Source organism: Callospermophilus lateralis, chromosome 7, assembly GCF_048772815.1.
Source record: "Callospermophilus lateralis isolate mCalLat2 chromosome 7, mCalLat2.hap1, whole genome shotgun sequence".
Classification (NCBI taxonomy): Eukaryota; Metazoa; Chordata; class Mammalia; order Rodentia; family Sciuridae; genus Callospermophilus; species Callospermophilus lateralis.
Genome location: NC_135311.1, coordinates 24,214,124 through 24,229,559, shown reverse-complemented (window position 1 = coordinate 24,229,559; position 15,436 = coordinate 24,214,124). Strand labels below are relative to the sequence as shown.

The window sequence follows — 15,436 nt, the reverse complement described above, 5'->3', positions numbered from 1 at the left end:
CTCTTCTCATTGTTTTCCTTACAAATTAGTTTCTGGATTTAATGGCTCTGGTTGCTGAGCAGATTTAGAAAATTGGGGCGGAGGGTGAGGTGGGGTGAACCAGAGAGCCCATTATGGGCGCTTGGTTATTGGATGCTTCTGGGCATATGGGGCTTGGGATTTAGGTGAAGTTAACTCTCAAGGGTTTCTTGGGGAATTGGGGAGTAGGGGTGAGCCTTCTCTTCCCTGGAAGGAATTGTATCTGTTGTTGTTGCATGTTTAAGAAATGGAGAGACATTGTAGGAGAGGAATACAATAGATAGTTTACAAAGATTCTCAATGGGATGTGGGGGTGTATATGGTGTAGCTCAGTTGTGGAAGACTGAAGATTGAAGACCTTTTTTAAAAATTAATGCCAACAAGCATAAAAGTGAGAGAGAGAGAGAGAGAGAGAGAGAGAGAGAGAGAGAGAGAAAGAAAGAGAACATCCAGGGATATTCTAGTGCTAGGAGTGTGGGCTCAGGTGCATTCTGGGTGGGAGGACAGGGATAAAGGTGTGAATTGTGCCCAGTTCCAGGAGGACAGGGGTGGGATGGGGTGGACGCTGAAGGGAGTCACAGGGTCTGTGAGATAACTGAGGGGAGCTGCTAACCTTAGTGATTCATCTTTGGGTTTAGGATGTGTTAGTCATCTCTGCAGTAAGCTGGGACCAAGCGGTGCCCTTCAGGCTGCAAACTGCCTCTGAGTGGGAGTTCCCATAACGGCCTGGAGCTTCAGGCTAGGAAGATGGAAGTAGACAGGATGAGCAATAAGAAAGACAACCATTATTAAAAGAGAAACTTGGGGACCAGAGAAATTACATCAAGGAGATGGTGCCATTAGTCTCTCCATTCAGAAGGAAGCCTTTTTGGTTAACGGGGAGATGCCTTATAATAAAACAAACAAACAAACAAACAAATAAAAACAGGACAGGCAGTAAGTGGACGGGGCCTTTTGGTAATAGGGCTAAGATAATTACTTCTCAAAGAGTAGGGTCAGAGCTGTGTCAACGGGAAGAATATGCACTCCTTCTAAATACTAGGCTGTGGTCTCTGGAAGAAGATTAATTGTGGCTGTAGCAAGGGGTGTTTGTTTTCAGGCCATTTAGAGGAAAAGCAGACTGTAGCCTTTGCTGGGGAGAGAAGCTAAAATGGAGTTCAAATACTTCTGGTCCTCATTCCCCCGACACACATGTGCAAATCTCAGCCGGCTAGCAGAGCCCCGGCAGAGGAGGACGACACTGTCATACCTGAGAGGTTAGCAGGACCAGGAAGGGGGCGGCCAAGTCTCTCTTCATCCCCTGGAGGGGAAGAACACCCCACGGGGGAAAGGCTTCAACAGAGGACTGGGAAGTCGAAGAAGCGGGTCAAAGAGGAGAGTTACAGAATGAGGAATGTCCCACCTAGGGCCTTGCTGCCCCTTAGGTACAAATAATACTAGCTATCCTGTACTTGAGTTATCCTTGACTTTTCCATGACTGGTCTCATTTAACCCTCACCATCATACTGAGAATGCACTATTGCTATCCATCTCTGTTTTGCAGATGAGGAACTGAAGGACCCCAAATTTCTGGGACTTGTCCAAGGTCATGGCACTTAGTGAATGGTGACACCAGGCTCCATCTCAGGCTCTGAAACCCCGAACGTACTGGTTCAGGGAAATGGAAACTAGATAGACACAACTTTTAGTGCTCTGGCTCTTCATCGCCATTGCTTCAACCGCCATCAGAGGTGTGGCTAAGCAGTCTGGTGAAGACCAGCCAACCTGTGTCAACAAAGGGGAGACCACGCTCCATGGCCATCTGACAGCCTGGGCCACAGTTTTGATGACCCGTGCAGAGAGAATGACCAAACAGCAGGAAGTCCCCCTGCCCTTTGGGAATTTGGAGGAAGGAGGGACCTGTCACATGGATTACTGGGTTGGAGCTAATTGTGGCATTGGTCTGCCACATCACATGCCAGTGAGCAAGATGCAGCTCTGTTAGTGTCTCAGGACAGCAGAAGTCACAAAAGAGCTGAAACCACCTTAGCAGCCATCTTTTGCCTAGGTCACTGCTGCTCAGCTACTGCATGTGACAGAAACACAATGGGACCAGGGCAGGCCTTCCAGAGAACAGAGCCATGGGTGCCCAGAGGAGGGTGGTGAAAGACCATCTGTTCACTCACTTGTTAATCAACAGATGTTCATTGAGCAAGAACTATGAGCCAGGTGTGGTGTCTGGGGGTGAGGACACAGGGCCGGGCATAGGCTTTCAAGGTTTTAACAGCATAAATAGACTAATAATCAAGGAACACACAATCAAGTGTGAAAGAAGGAGCAAACCCTGTGTGCTAACCTGGGGGGTGAAGCCTGGGAAAGTGATATCCCACCTGACACCTGAAAGCCAATAGGAACAAAGCAGGCTTTGGCGCGGTTGGTGGCAGGGAAGGTGAACTTCCCTGGTGGAACAAACAGCATGGATAAAGGCCTACAGGTGAGACTACTAGGTGTACTTAGTTCTTTCTGGTTGAAAGCTGTCAGGGGAGAGGAATCAAAGCAATGTCATGAATGGCCTGTGGACTTGTCTACAAGTATGGATTTTGTCCTGGGGCCATAGCAGGCATTGAAGCATCTCAAGAACAGGAGCAGTAAGCAGATATATACCTAGGACCCTCTGGTTGAGGTTGAAGGGTAGCTTAAAGGGAGACTAATTAGGGAACTATTGAAATTCTTCAAGCAAGAAATGACAGGACTGTGCCCCACCCTGAGCTGTGCAGGATACCCCAAAATCCAGAGGAGAAATCCGAAAGTGTGGTTTGCAGCCAGGTCTTCCTTTGCCATTGCTCAGGGATCAGGTACAATCCAGTGCCAGGGTGGGCAGCTGAAGGGTTAAAAGCAGAACAGCTCATAGCCTAAGGTGCCTATAATGAATTGAGGAGAGTTGGAAGACGATTCTGGAAGAGCTCCCAAATTCCATCAGGTGTAGAAAGGTGTCAAATAGATATCCTTGTGCTAAAGCCTAGGAAGCTTATTGTTGCCAATCAACCAGATGGGAAGTACGCTAGGTCCCAGGATGAGAACTGATGTCCTGTGGGGCTGGCTAAAGGGGAATCTGAGAGACCCGATGGGTTCTGAGAATCCTAAGGATGGTAACCTGTTTGGTTCTTTATCAATTTTCTTATAACTTTATAATTTATGTAGATTTGTCATTTAAAATTTTTTTTAGTTGTAAATGGACGCAATACCTTTATTTTGTTTATTTCTGTTTTTTTTTTTTAATGTGGTGCTGAGGATCGAACCCAGTGCATGTTAGACGAGTGCTCTACCACTGAGCCAGAACCACAGCTCCAAGACTTGTCATTTTTAACCTCTCTTTTCTGTAGGAATCAGCAGTAAGATCTTTAAAATGCAAAGGGCCAAGACTTGTTTAGAGAGGGCTGATGGGGTGAAGCTGGGGAGGCTATCCTACTGGGTGGGGGGAAGTTTATGGAGGGAGGAGTCTGACAGAAGTTGGAGAAAAAAAAAACAAAAAAGTCCAATATGTGAGCACAAAATATGTCCACAACTTCTTTGGGACCACTCCCTTTAAAAGGCAAAGTCTAATTCTAATCATACAGGCCAGACGGAGTAACTCGCTTTTAGCGACGAGAGTGTGGTGAAAGTGACAGGGTGTGACTTGAGGCTGGGTTGCAACCCGTTACCAGGGCTGCCTCGCTCTCCCTTGGATTATTTGCTCAGGCGGAAGCCAACTGTGCGTTGTGAAGAAGCCCAGGCAGCCCTGTGGAGAGACCCCATAGACAGGGACCAAACTGCCACAGCCCTGTGAGGGAGCCACCTTGGAGGCAGACACTGCCTCCTTAAACCTTCAGAGGATTTTAGGTACAGAAACAAGTCCTTCCTTTTGAGTCTTGGGCACATTTAGGGCACAAAGAAATTAAGGTAATAATTGCTGTCTTAACCTGCTCAGTCATCGGGCAATTCATTACATAGTAATAGGGAGCTAATACAGGGATGGCGTTGGATCTGGGCTGGGACTAAGAGGTGACTCTAAAAGTTTAACTGAAGTGGGAGGGGGCTCCTGTTACTGCATAGTGGGGTTTCCCCCATCAAAGATTCGTCCACTGATTGACTTGCCCACTCATCCACCCACCCACCCACCCCATCATCCATATTCATCTTTCTATCCACACAACCAACTAATCTCCATCCATCCATCCAACATGTCAAGTGTAAGCTCCATGAGAGCAAGAACTCTGTTTGCCTTATTCATTTTTATGTTCCCAATGTCTAGATGAATGACTGGCACATAGTTAGCACTCAACATATGTTTGTTAAATGAACGGGTACTTAATTGTTCCCCTCCTCAGGGAGTTCTGTGTAACGGTACCCACAAGAATATAACTAATCGGAACTCCAAGAATGTTCTAATGGAGATGGGGGGTGGGGGGACAGAGGAAAGGCGTGTAACTCAGGTTTCCAGGGATACAGTGGAGTCAGAAAGGCTTGATGTCTGAACTGAGTTTTCAAGGGTAAACAGAGTGGCCCGGGAAGTTGAGGCAGGGCTAACATCAGAGCAGATGGCACGAATAGAGAATGACAGACTTCTGGGTGTCTGAAGGGGTGTGTGATGGTCAGATGGGACAGTCATAGGGGAGCCTCTCGACTTGGCCTCAGGCACAGCAGGAACAACATCATCATGGCAGCTTTGGGTCTTCGTCTAAGGAAATTCTTTGTCTCTTTGGGAATCTCCACTCTACCTGCCACCACCTGTCTTATTTTCATCCTCACTTACCCTTCCTCATCTTGCCTTTTAATTTTTCAACATCTTAGTCTGCTCATGGTTCACCTTATTTTGTCTGTTGGCTAACACTTGGTCACCTTGGAGACAGTCTAAGATTGGCAGGGTGACGCACACCTGTAATCCCAAGTACTGGGGAGGTTGAGGCAGGAGGATCCCAAGTTTAAGGCTAGCATGGGCAACTTAGTGAGACCTTGTCTCAAAAGTAAAAAGGGCTCAGGATGTAGCTCAGTGGTAGAGCACCCCAGTACTGCAAACAGACAAACAAACAAACAACAACAACAAAAAAAACCCCAAACAAATACAGACTAAGTTAAGGATGATCTCTTTTGTGATAAATTTTCCCCTGATAAACTTGACCTATTATTATTATTTTTTCCCCATACTAGGGATCAAACCTGGGGGCCCTCGACCACTGAACCACATCCCCAGCCTTTTTTTGTATTTTATTTAGAGACAGGGTCTCACTGAGTTGCTTAAGGCCTTGCTAGGTTGCTGAGGCTGGCTTTGAACTTTGGATCCTCCTTAGCCATCTGAGCCACTGGGGTTACAAGTGCGGGCCACCGTGCCTGGTTCTACCTATCCTGATATATTCTTATAGTCCCATCCTAACTGTTCATTTCAATATGTACTGCTGATGGACTCATTCTCTTGAATAAACCTGACTGGTTGTTCTTATCTAGTTATGAGTTACAAGTTTGGCTGTCCTTGGGACAGATACCTGTCCTTGATCCAGGCAATAGTGGCACAAGGAGGTGGGCAGGGGTATGAGGGACAAAGAGAGCCCTTGGAGCTGCCTCTTCAGCAGAGTGTGATGGCAGGGAAAACTGCCTTAGGAGGGCTTCGAGCTGGCATGGGGATGTCTGCTGTGCGCTGCTTTAACAGAATGCCACAGACCGGGTAGTGTATGAACAATAGAAGTTTATTTGGCTCATGATTCTGGATGCTGAAAAGTCCAAGATTAAGGGGCTGCATCTGGTGAAGGCCTCCTCTGATAATGGCATTAATCCAGAGCCCTCAGAAAAAAATCACCCCTTAAACGTCCCACTTCCTGACACTGTTGCGTAAGGGATTAGGCTCCAGCAAAACAGACTTTGGAGAACACTTTCAAACCACAGAAGAGGACACATGTTGGGCGGAAGCAGACAGCCTTGGGTGCCCTGCATCATGTCTCTTGGCAGGGTAGCGGTGGAGGGTTCTGTGCAAGCTCAGGTTCACGGCTCACGACAGGTTCCGACTCAAGCACATTTTACTTTCTTCCTCTGGGCATCTCCAAGGCCACAGGAAAAACTCCACTGAGGGAGGGAAGAGTGCTTAATGTCCTCCAGGACAAGTTCACGGGTGGAGGGGCTGGGGCTGGTGGGTCAATGTTCTGGCCACTTGTCAGGTAGATGGTTCTAGAAGTGACTTGTAAATGTCTCACGGAATTTATCCCCACTGCCTTTGGTAGTTGTATCCTTCTTGCTACCATGCCTGCTTTTTGGATCTCCTCGGGAACTATATGCATCTTTTTGGGTACTGGGGATTGAACCCAGGGGCACTTAACCACTGAGCCACATCCCCGGTCCTTTTAAAATATTTTATTTAGAGACGGGTTCTCCCTGAGTGGCTTAGGGCCTCGCTAAGTTGCTGAGGCTGGCTTTCAACTCACGATCTTCCTGCCTCAGCCTCCGGAGTCACTGGGATTACAGGTGTGTGCCACTGTACCCAGTTGCATCTAAGTCTTAATCTTAGACTCTGCTGAGATTTTTTTTTTTTTTCCTAAAGCTAATAGGGAGCCCTTGAAGCATTTTTTCCCTCTCTCTGATAATAATCCCATAATGAACTCTAGGCACTTTGCAAGGCAGAGAGGACATAGTATAATGTGTTGTGGTCCCTGAACTTAAGGAGCTTGTAACCTCTTCCTCCTCCTCCTGCACACTTTTCAAAGTGTTTACTCTTCCATTATCTCACTTGACCTTCTCCACAACCTTTCCAGGAAACCAGTGTCAACATCGTTATCCCCACCTTAGAGGAAAAAGCAGAAGGAGACATCGACAGGTCAAAATGGTTTACAAGGTCACACAGCTAGTGAGTGGCCTTTGAAGCAATTAAAATCTTCAACAGGGTATATGAATTATCTTAATTACTCTGAGAAAGTGATGTTAAAAGCAACACATTTGCAATAATTTAATTATTCGCTTGCCTTCATTATTTTTTTCCTTGGCGTTCTCTGTTTCTGCTTAACTTTCCAAATATTGTACTGGCTTTTAATCGGTGCTATATAATTTCTTCTGTGAAACTAGGTCAATGTACAACGTGTTAACACAGCTTTTCCTTTTACAGTTTAAAGAAAATTTTTAGTAACATTTAAGCTTAAAAGAAGAAGAAGAAGAAGAAAGACCCTCAAATGTCATTGTGTAATTTTAAGCAGATTGGATTTGCATCTTAAAGTGACCAGTGGAGTGGGGGGCAGTGTGGAGGTCAGGCCGGAAGGGCAGGAGTCTACCTCCCCTCCTTAGGTGGCTCTATCCCTTCCCAGGGCTTTAAATAACATCTTTATCCTTGGTGACTCATGCATTTCCATCTCCAGCCCCAACTTCTCTTCAGAGCTCCAGATTGACACATTCAGCCCCTAATTGACATTCCTCCTTGCATGCCTCCCAGCACTCAAACTTATGTCCAGAATGAAACTCTTAACTTCCACTCTTTTTCCCAGACTATTCTTCTCTTGGTAAGTGGCATCACCCTCCCCAGCTGTTTAATCCTGAATCCTGATAGTTGTTCTCCTTCCCTTCTCTTTAGCCCTCAATTAGCAAGTCTGGCAACTTGTACCTTTTAAATATATTTCAGACTCATGTACTTCTGGCCATCCTGGGCCACCTCCCAATTAAAGCCACCATCATCTCTCATCTGGAATAGGGTTGGGTCCTGATGAATCTTTCTCTCTTTCTCTCTCTTTCACTAGGGATTGAACCCAGGGGCACTCTATCACTGAGTTACATCCTCAGCCCTTTATTTGGAGACGGGGTCTTGCTAAGTTGCTGAGGCTGGCCTCGAACTTATGATCCTCTTACTGCAGCCTCCCAAATTGTTGTGGTATAGTCCTGCACCACCACTCTTGGCCCGATGGTTCTCTCTCTCTCTCTCTCTCTCTCTGCTCTTGCCTTCTGTTGAGGCAGAGGTAGTGGTGGAGGGGGATTTTCCTTCACTTTGTCTTCATGCTCCCACTTGGAGGCAGTGTGGTTAGGTGACCATTCCTGGCCCCTCTCAGTGATCTCATCTACTTGTCTTCTTTCATGAGGATATTGAAATGTTCTTAAAGAATAAACCACATCTTAGCAGTGTTTTAAGATCAGGAAAAGTCTGTTAGCATCACCAAAGAAGAATCCCCCCACCCCAAAATCACCCAAAATGATCGAGCTGCTCCTAGGGAAATCCTTATTTGTAGGTTTGAATGGGAGCCTTGGAATCTATTCTTTACGAAAGCTCCTCAATTGATTTTCATTAGCAACCAATAAAAACAGTTGAACTAATAGGTCTTAGCCTTAAAGTGCTATCTGACTAGATGGATCAGATAATCAGGTAGTTAGCAGAAAGTGAGGGAGCCCATGTGGATAGCGGACAGATGACCAGGCTGAGGGCTGAGCTCAGAGGCTATCCAGTTAGGTTTAAAAGTCAGAAAAAAAAAAAAAAAAAAAAGAATCTAGTACGAGCTTAGGAGGAGTGAGCAACCCTCTAAGAATTTAGAATTAATGTTGCCTCAGAGAGAAACGAGATGAAGGAATAAAAACAGCTTTCAATAGATGTGATTATCTCTGGGAACAAATTCAGAGACTGTCCATAGTGTGAGAGTCAAGAATTTAGGAACACCCCAAACTCCACTTGAAGTTCTTAGGGAATCTCAAGAAAGTAGGACTAATGTGTGGTTGTAATTTAGTGATTAGGTTCTAATCATTGCATCTATTTTAGGAAAAGTCTGTGCACAGTGACAAAGGTTGGTCATGCTAAACTTGAATACTGCTGGCCACTTTTGGGTGTTCTCTGCATGCAGTAGAACTTCTCAGACTTCTCTTTGTCTGTATGTTCCCAGTCATTAGGGCATATGTTCCCCACCCTCTTCCAGAGTCCCCAACCCACCTGGCTACCTCATGACTTCTTCCTGGTTCATCCCCTCTTGCCTTCTGAATCTCTCTTTCTCCCCTGGTGTCCACATGTCTTGTAACATGCATCTAATTAGCTTTTACTGTCTCCATTCTGTCCATAACTTAATGCAAAAATAAAGAGAGGGCGGGTGAAACACCAAATACATTAATGTTTTTGTCTATATCTAAAATATATGGACCTTGGCCGGGAATGTGGCTCGGAAGTAGAGTTCCCTGGGTTCAACTCCAGTACCAAAAAAAATTAAAAAAATAAAAAGTCATATTAGATGAATATTACATGAATCATCACATTACTAACACAATTCCAAGGAGGGACTGTGTCATACATAAGTATTGGGCAGGATGAACTTTATTTAAACTATAATGCACAGTTTCAAAGTCTTAACTATTGACAAACTGTAAGCTTAAATGATTACTCCATACAACCACAACCAACTAAACTGAGAGTTATAAAGCTAAATAAACCTGAAGCCAAATTTACAGTAGTTTATAATGAATGCAGTTGCTCATTGATGACCAATGTAATTAAACTATCAAAACCCACAGTCAATTCAAAGCAACACTGAAGGTGCACTGACAACGAAATGTCATTGCTCCCAACAGCAGGAGCTCCAGCTGCCCGCGAGCCTGTGGCTGGGAGAGGTGCACATCTTCCCACCTCCTCATAGCCTGCATAGCAGCCTCCTTAGCACAATACCGGATTAGAGTTCTCAGGACGTTCATAACAATCATATCAGTCTGTGCATTCCCAGTGACCGTGTAGTTGATTAGCAGAACATAGACCTTTGCAGTATGCAAAAAGTGTATGGTGTTAGGTATAAAAATCACTTTCACATTTAAGGACTTGCATTTTGAATCCATTTAAGTAAGACTCACCAATGAGTTGCTGTAGTAGGTTGAGAGTCTGGAAATATCCCATGAGCACATCTCAGAAATAACAGCTCATCTTTTTTGTATGGAAATCTCCAAATCCCAGGGCAGAGATTCTGATGGTCTCAGGCTGGGCCACGTGTCCACTCTGGACGAGTCATCCATGGGGTTGAGTGGTGGAAGGGAGAAGAGTCAGGGCTTCTTTACAGAAAGAAGTTTTGGCTTGGACTGTCCTGGAAACAAAGGGACTCCATAGATGATATAGTGTCCACTCAAATGACAATACATGTTATGTCAAGGTCATAACACCTACATCTTGGAAATCAGAGGGAATTGGAATCTCTAGTTTATCTCTAGCCTTGGGAAAGCGGGGAGAAAAATCTGGATTCAGTCCATTCCCAGTTAACCATGTAAGCAATACCTCCAGGAAGCAGTCAGTGTTCCTGTGTCTTCCGGCTCTCCAAGCCTTCTGCCTACATCCCCCCATCCCTCCACCCGGCCTTGGAATCATAGGATGGTCTTCTAACTTCCTGAGGTCAATAGAGCCCTTCTGAGTTTCTGCTGCACCTCTCCCTGGTTCCCCTGCCCCAGGTCAGCTCATAGGCTTCTCTTTGCTGAGACTCCAGGAAGGATCTGGAGCTGAGAGAAGCACAGGCAAGCAAATTAAACCCCCTTCTGCCCGACGGCTACTTGGCCCTCACGTTTATGCTTTGCCACATGAGCTCTCTATGTCCTTGGTACTTTTCATTTTCTAGTTATTTCAGAAAGACGGCGCCAATAATATGTGTGTGTTGGAGGTTTGTGGAATGTATGTGGTATGATATGTGGCATGTTTGTGGTTTATGGTGTGTATGTGTGGTATGTGTTATGTGTGACATATGGTATGTATGTATGGTGTAGCATGTACACATCAGTGGTATATAGCATACGTGTGGTATGTGTGCTGTATGCTCTAGGGTGCGTGTGCGTGTGTGTGTGTGTGTGGGGTGTGGAATGTGTATGATGGGGAGAGTTTCTCTTTTCTTTCTTTTTCTCACCTCCTTTTCCCATACTCTTGGGATAGAAAGGAAAGACTCCTCACTAGAGTCACAGCCCCCATCCACCACCGAGAAGCTTCCTGGACACCCTGGTACTCTAAAAGCTGGTTCTTGATACACTAAAGGGAAGGATAAAGGAACTTTGAAGATGACAGCTTGTACTTATTGAATACTTTGTTCTAGACACTTCCTAACTACTTCTAAGTGTTACAGCGCTTGGCGTCTAAAAAAAGAAACCCGCAATGAACATTCCTTGAACGTATGCTTTATGTGAATTAGCTTGTTAAAGTCGCCTAACAATCCCCTGAGGTAGATATTCTTGTTATTCCCATTTTACAGATAAGGAGACTAAGTCATAGAGAAATTCAGTCACTCGTCCAAGGTCATATAACTGATAAATGGCAGAACCTGGGTTAGGCCCCGATACTGTGCCTCTGAGCCTGTCCTTTCAGCCAACTGGAAATTCTATCTCTCTCAAGATAATAGCCTGGATCTAAAGATTAGTGCCTTGCTGAGAAATCTCATTTTAAATGTCAATAGCGGAATATTAACTTCTTATTTCTTTTTGTATTATTCTGTAACAATTTAATCTCTCCCCAGGCAGATGGATGCTCAGGACCAACCAAGGGAAAAGGTCATATCCCCTGAAAGGCAAAAGAGAAAAGCATGTTAATCGTTTCCCCCAATATTGCCCTCTTTACAATAATAACAGTAAAAACAATGATAATGACACAGAAACCTAAAAATAGGAATGTGTCAGGGGTGAATATGTCTGATGCCAGCTGAGTCCCGTTCTGGGAGAGGCGTTCTTGGCTGAGCAGACTCGCCTACTATTTCCTTGACAAGGCCACTTCTGATGCCTCCAGAGGTCCTCAAGCCACTGAGCTGAGGGGTATGTGGCAAGAAGCTGAGACTCCCCTAGAATCACTAGGGATTCTCTGCTCACTGAGGGACTTTCTGGCCAGGCGGCCTCTCAAGTTTCTCACCTACAGGGAGAAGATGCCCTGGTAAGGTATGCTCCAGGGTCTGGACTATTTGACAGTTATGTTTTCTGCGGTGACTAAACAGATGTCCTCTGGTGTCCTCTGGCCTGGGTAACATGAATTGCCCCCGAGAAAGTTCTGAAGGAGCTCAGGTGCTGACCCAACAAGGCCAAGAGGAAGTGCATTAATAAACACCTTCTCAGGGGACATACCTGGGCAGCAGTCATTGCCAGGGTCAGTCTCTGTCTCCGTCTGAGCCTGGGTTCCTTGATAGAAGAGTCTGGACAAAGACTTACATGTGGAGATGATATTATTATTATTATTATTATTATTATTACCACCAGAGATTGAAGGCAAGGGTGTTTAAACACTGAGCCACATCCCCAGCCCTTTTTTATATTTTATTTAGAGACAGGGTCTCACTGAATTGCTTCGGGGCTCACTAAGTTACTGAGGCTGGCCTTGAACTTGCTATCCTCCTCCCTCAGCCTCCCGGGCTGCTGGGATTACAGGTGTATGCCACGAGGACCCGCGTGGGGATCTTACTGGAGAGTGGGAACTAGATAGGACATTTGAGAGCCAGAGGAGGAAGGCAGTACGGAGAGTGAATTTGAAGACGTGTCATTGAGTGGGCTGCTTGCTAGTTGCTTGGTCATGTGTGACGGCCTGAGAAGCCATTTGACATGTGTCTCAGAACTGTACCTGGAGGAAAGAGAAAGAAAGCATTTATTTATCAGTTCCCATCCCTCCTTGTCAGAGGTTTGTCCCTCCACAAAGTAGTCGAGGCAAACTTCCCAGAATTTCCCCATTTCTCTAACACAGGCAGGAAGCCCTGAGTGTGAGGGAGACAGTGCTGAGGGGATGGTGACCAGGTGTGCACCTGAAGGTGGCCTGGTTCAAGAAGGACCCGCTGCTGCGCAGAGGGGTAATGTCAAGAGTGCCCAAAGGGACAGAATAGAGAATGTCAAGAGTACCCAAAGGGACAGAATAGAGGTGTGTTTTCAAACTCACTTTCTTCAAACTGCACAACAACCAGCAGTGTGAGCTGGTAACTCATTTCCACCCTCAGGACACGTTAGCACCCTCTCCCTAATGGTGAGGCCCAAGGAGATGGGGCCCTGGCCTCTGACGTCCCTTTTGGTTCTGATATTCTGTATCGAGTAAAACTTCCAGGTGCTATCTGAGGAGAAGGAATGAATGAGATACAAGACTAACAGGTGGAAGACTTGCTAGGATAAGGTGAGACTTGGGGGTCAAGCGAAGGAGGTGAGGGGGAAGTAAAAGATGTGGGAAGGCTCTGGGGGTATGGAGACAATGAAAATTCAGCTTCAGTAGAACAGGAGGTGATTTGGGTATTGAGAGGAGGTGCAAGAGAGTCAGCTGGTAGAGGTGTTTTGTTTTGTTTATATGGAACACTTCATGAATTTGCATGTCATCCTTGCTAATCTTCCTTGTATTGTTCCAATTTTAGTCTATGCACTGCTGAAGTGAGCACTGGTGGAGGTTTTGATAATGTGTGGTGTGATGGAAACAGTGGACAAGAGAGGGGCTCTGATTCCAGCTCTGCCACTGGCAAAGCTGAATGACTTCAGACACACCGGTCAGCTCCAGGTTCCAGTTCTTCATCTGTAAAGTGAAGAAAGGGTGTGCAGGGCTCTTGGAGGCTTTTGGGGGGACTTGGACTAAATTACAGTTGGCACCAGGAAGAACTGGTCTGAACTATTCTCTATGGCGAGGAGGACTTATTTGCACAAGCAAGGCAGGTCTCTAGTCAGTTCTTCCAGGTGGCCATTGTGGCAGCAAAGGTGACTGACCACCAAAGATGTGCACTCTCCTTCCACAGTGAGAGGTAATGTCAGAATGCAGTTGTTTAGTGAGACACCGAAACCCTCAAAGTTCTCTCTATCCGGGCCCAAAGGACTATGGCCAAAAGAATGGAGGTAGGAATGGTGTGTGTTGTTTCTGAGCTAACGATATTAATGATCAGTTGTTTCTTTCCTCTATAGCAATCTTATAGCATGCTAAAGATGGTGACATTACAAGAGAGAAGAAACTTGGATCCCAGATCCACTGTTTGGAGGGGAAACAGTATTATCTTTGAACTTTTCATGAGCAAAAAATACACTGGTTCTGTGTTAACCCAATCATTTATGGGGTTGATGTCATGACAGTTTATCTAGCAGAGCTATCCTAGAAACTTCCAATGAACTCCAAAGCAGAAGCTCGGTTATTTGAGGACCTGCAACTTAGGGAGCCTAAAGATGAGCCCGAATATCTTGGATGATATTTATCTTTAAGTGTTTATGGGGTGCCTACTCCTACTACCTACCAGATCTTCTTGGTTTTGGGAGTACAATGTTAGGATGACAGAGTCCAATCTTTTGAGGTTGTGGAGAGAGACAACAGGTGGGTGTGTCAAGTACAGGCTTTGTGATGTTGCAGTGTAACTTACTTCTGGTTTTCCACTGCCCATTCCAAGTGTGTTCATTGGGGGCGATCTGTTCCTGCCGTGGAAATGGGGTGGATCCCTTGGTTGCTCTGTTCACTCCCAGGCAATAGACGATCCTTTTGGGTCACTTTAAGTTGGAAACAGCCTCCATCTAAAATCAGGAATGTCTAGTGGAAGATGATTAGATGTTTCAATTTCATCCCACGGTTGAATTAGCATCTTTGAGTTATGGCCTGTATTTGATGACTTTCTGACTGAGGACAGGATGTAGCCAGCTTCTGCTCTCTCTTGTTTCATCTTCTTCCCCATCTTATCTCTTTCTGGATGGTATTTTAATTTTTTGGAGGTTAGGGGTTAAATATGCATGTGTGTGGTGGTAAGGAAATGGGGCAGTTCCTATGAGACTGAGGGGTCTCTGGGCCTGAGGATGCTTCAAACTTACTTTAACTTTGGTTCAGTTAGGTGCATCTTAATGGTGAAGTTATTCGCTCTTCTTCCTTAACCTTGAGGAAGAATAGGTCTTCACTTTCAGTTTCTCATTGCTTCTTGTGTTGCATTTTTAGGTGTCCAAATTGGGCAGAACCACCCAAGACCATGTTTCTCTGTTTTTTTTTTTTTTTTTTTTTTTTTTTTTTTTTTTTTTTTTAACATGGCCCAGACTATGGTTTGAATGTGTCCTCCAAAATTCTCATGTTGGAAATTTAATCTCCAATGCAACAGTGTTGAGAAGTGGGGCCTTTGGTGGGGGGGATTTTAGGTCATGAGGCTCTGCCCCCACAAATAGATTAGTGCTGCCATATAAGGGTTTATGGGTATGGGCACTCTCTCTTCTATTCTTCTGTCATAGGAGGAACACCGTTCTCCCCTCCAGAAAATGTAGTATTCAAGGTGCCATCTTGGAAGCAGAGAATAGGCCTTCACCAGACACCAAAACCTTCTGGTACCTTGATCTTGGACTTCCCAGTCTCCAACACTTTGAGAAATAAATTTCTGTTAATAAAATACCTAGCCTCAGGTATTCTGACTTAACAATAAAATGGACTAAAACCGACTACCTGGGTCCACAAGAAATACTCAAACATCTTTCATTACAATAGACTTTGGAGATAGAGAATGAACCCCAAATGGTCTCTCTACTATTTCGCAGCCTACCTGCT

The 15,436-nt window shown here is 45.3% G+C and overlaps 1 pseudogene; it reads right to left on the bottom strand.

Annotated features, from left to right (window-relative positions):
• Positions 1 to 13,231: 13,231 nt before the first annotated feature.
• Positions 13,232 to 13,325, bottom strand: LOC143405310 (U6 spliceosomal RNA; annotated as a pseudogene).
• Between the last annotated feature and the right edge of the window lie 2,111 nt (positions 13,326 to 15,436).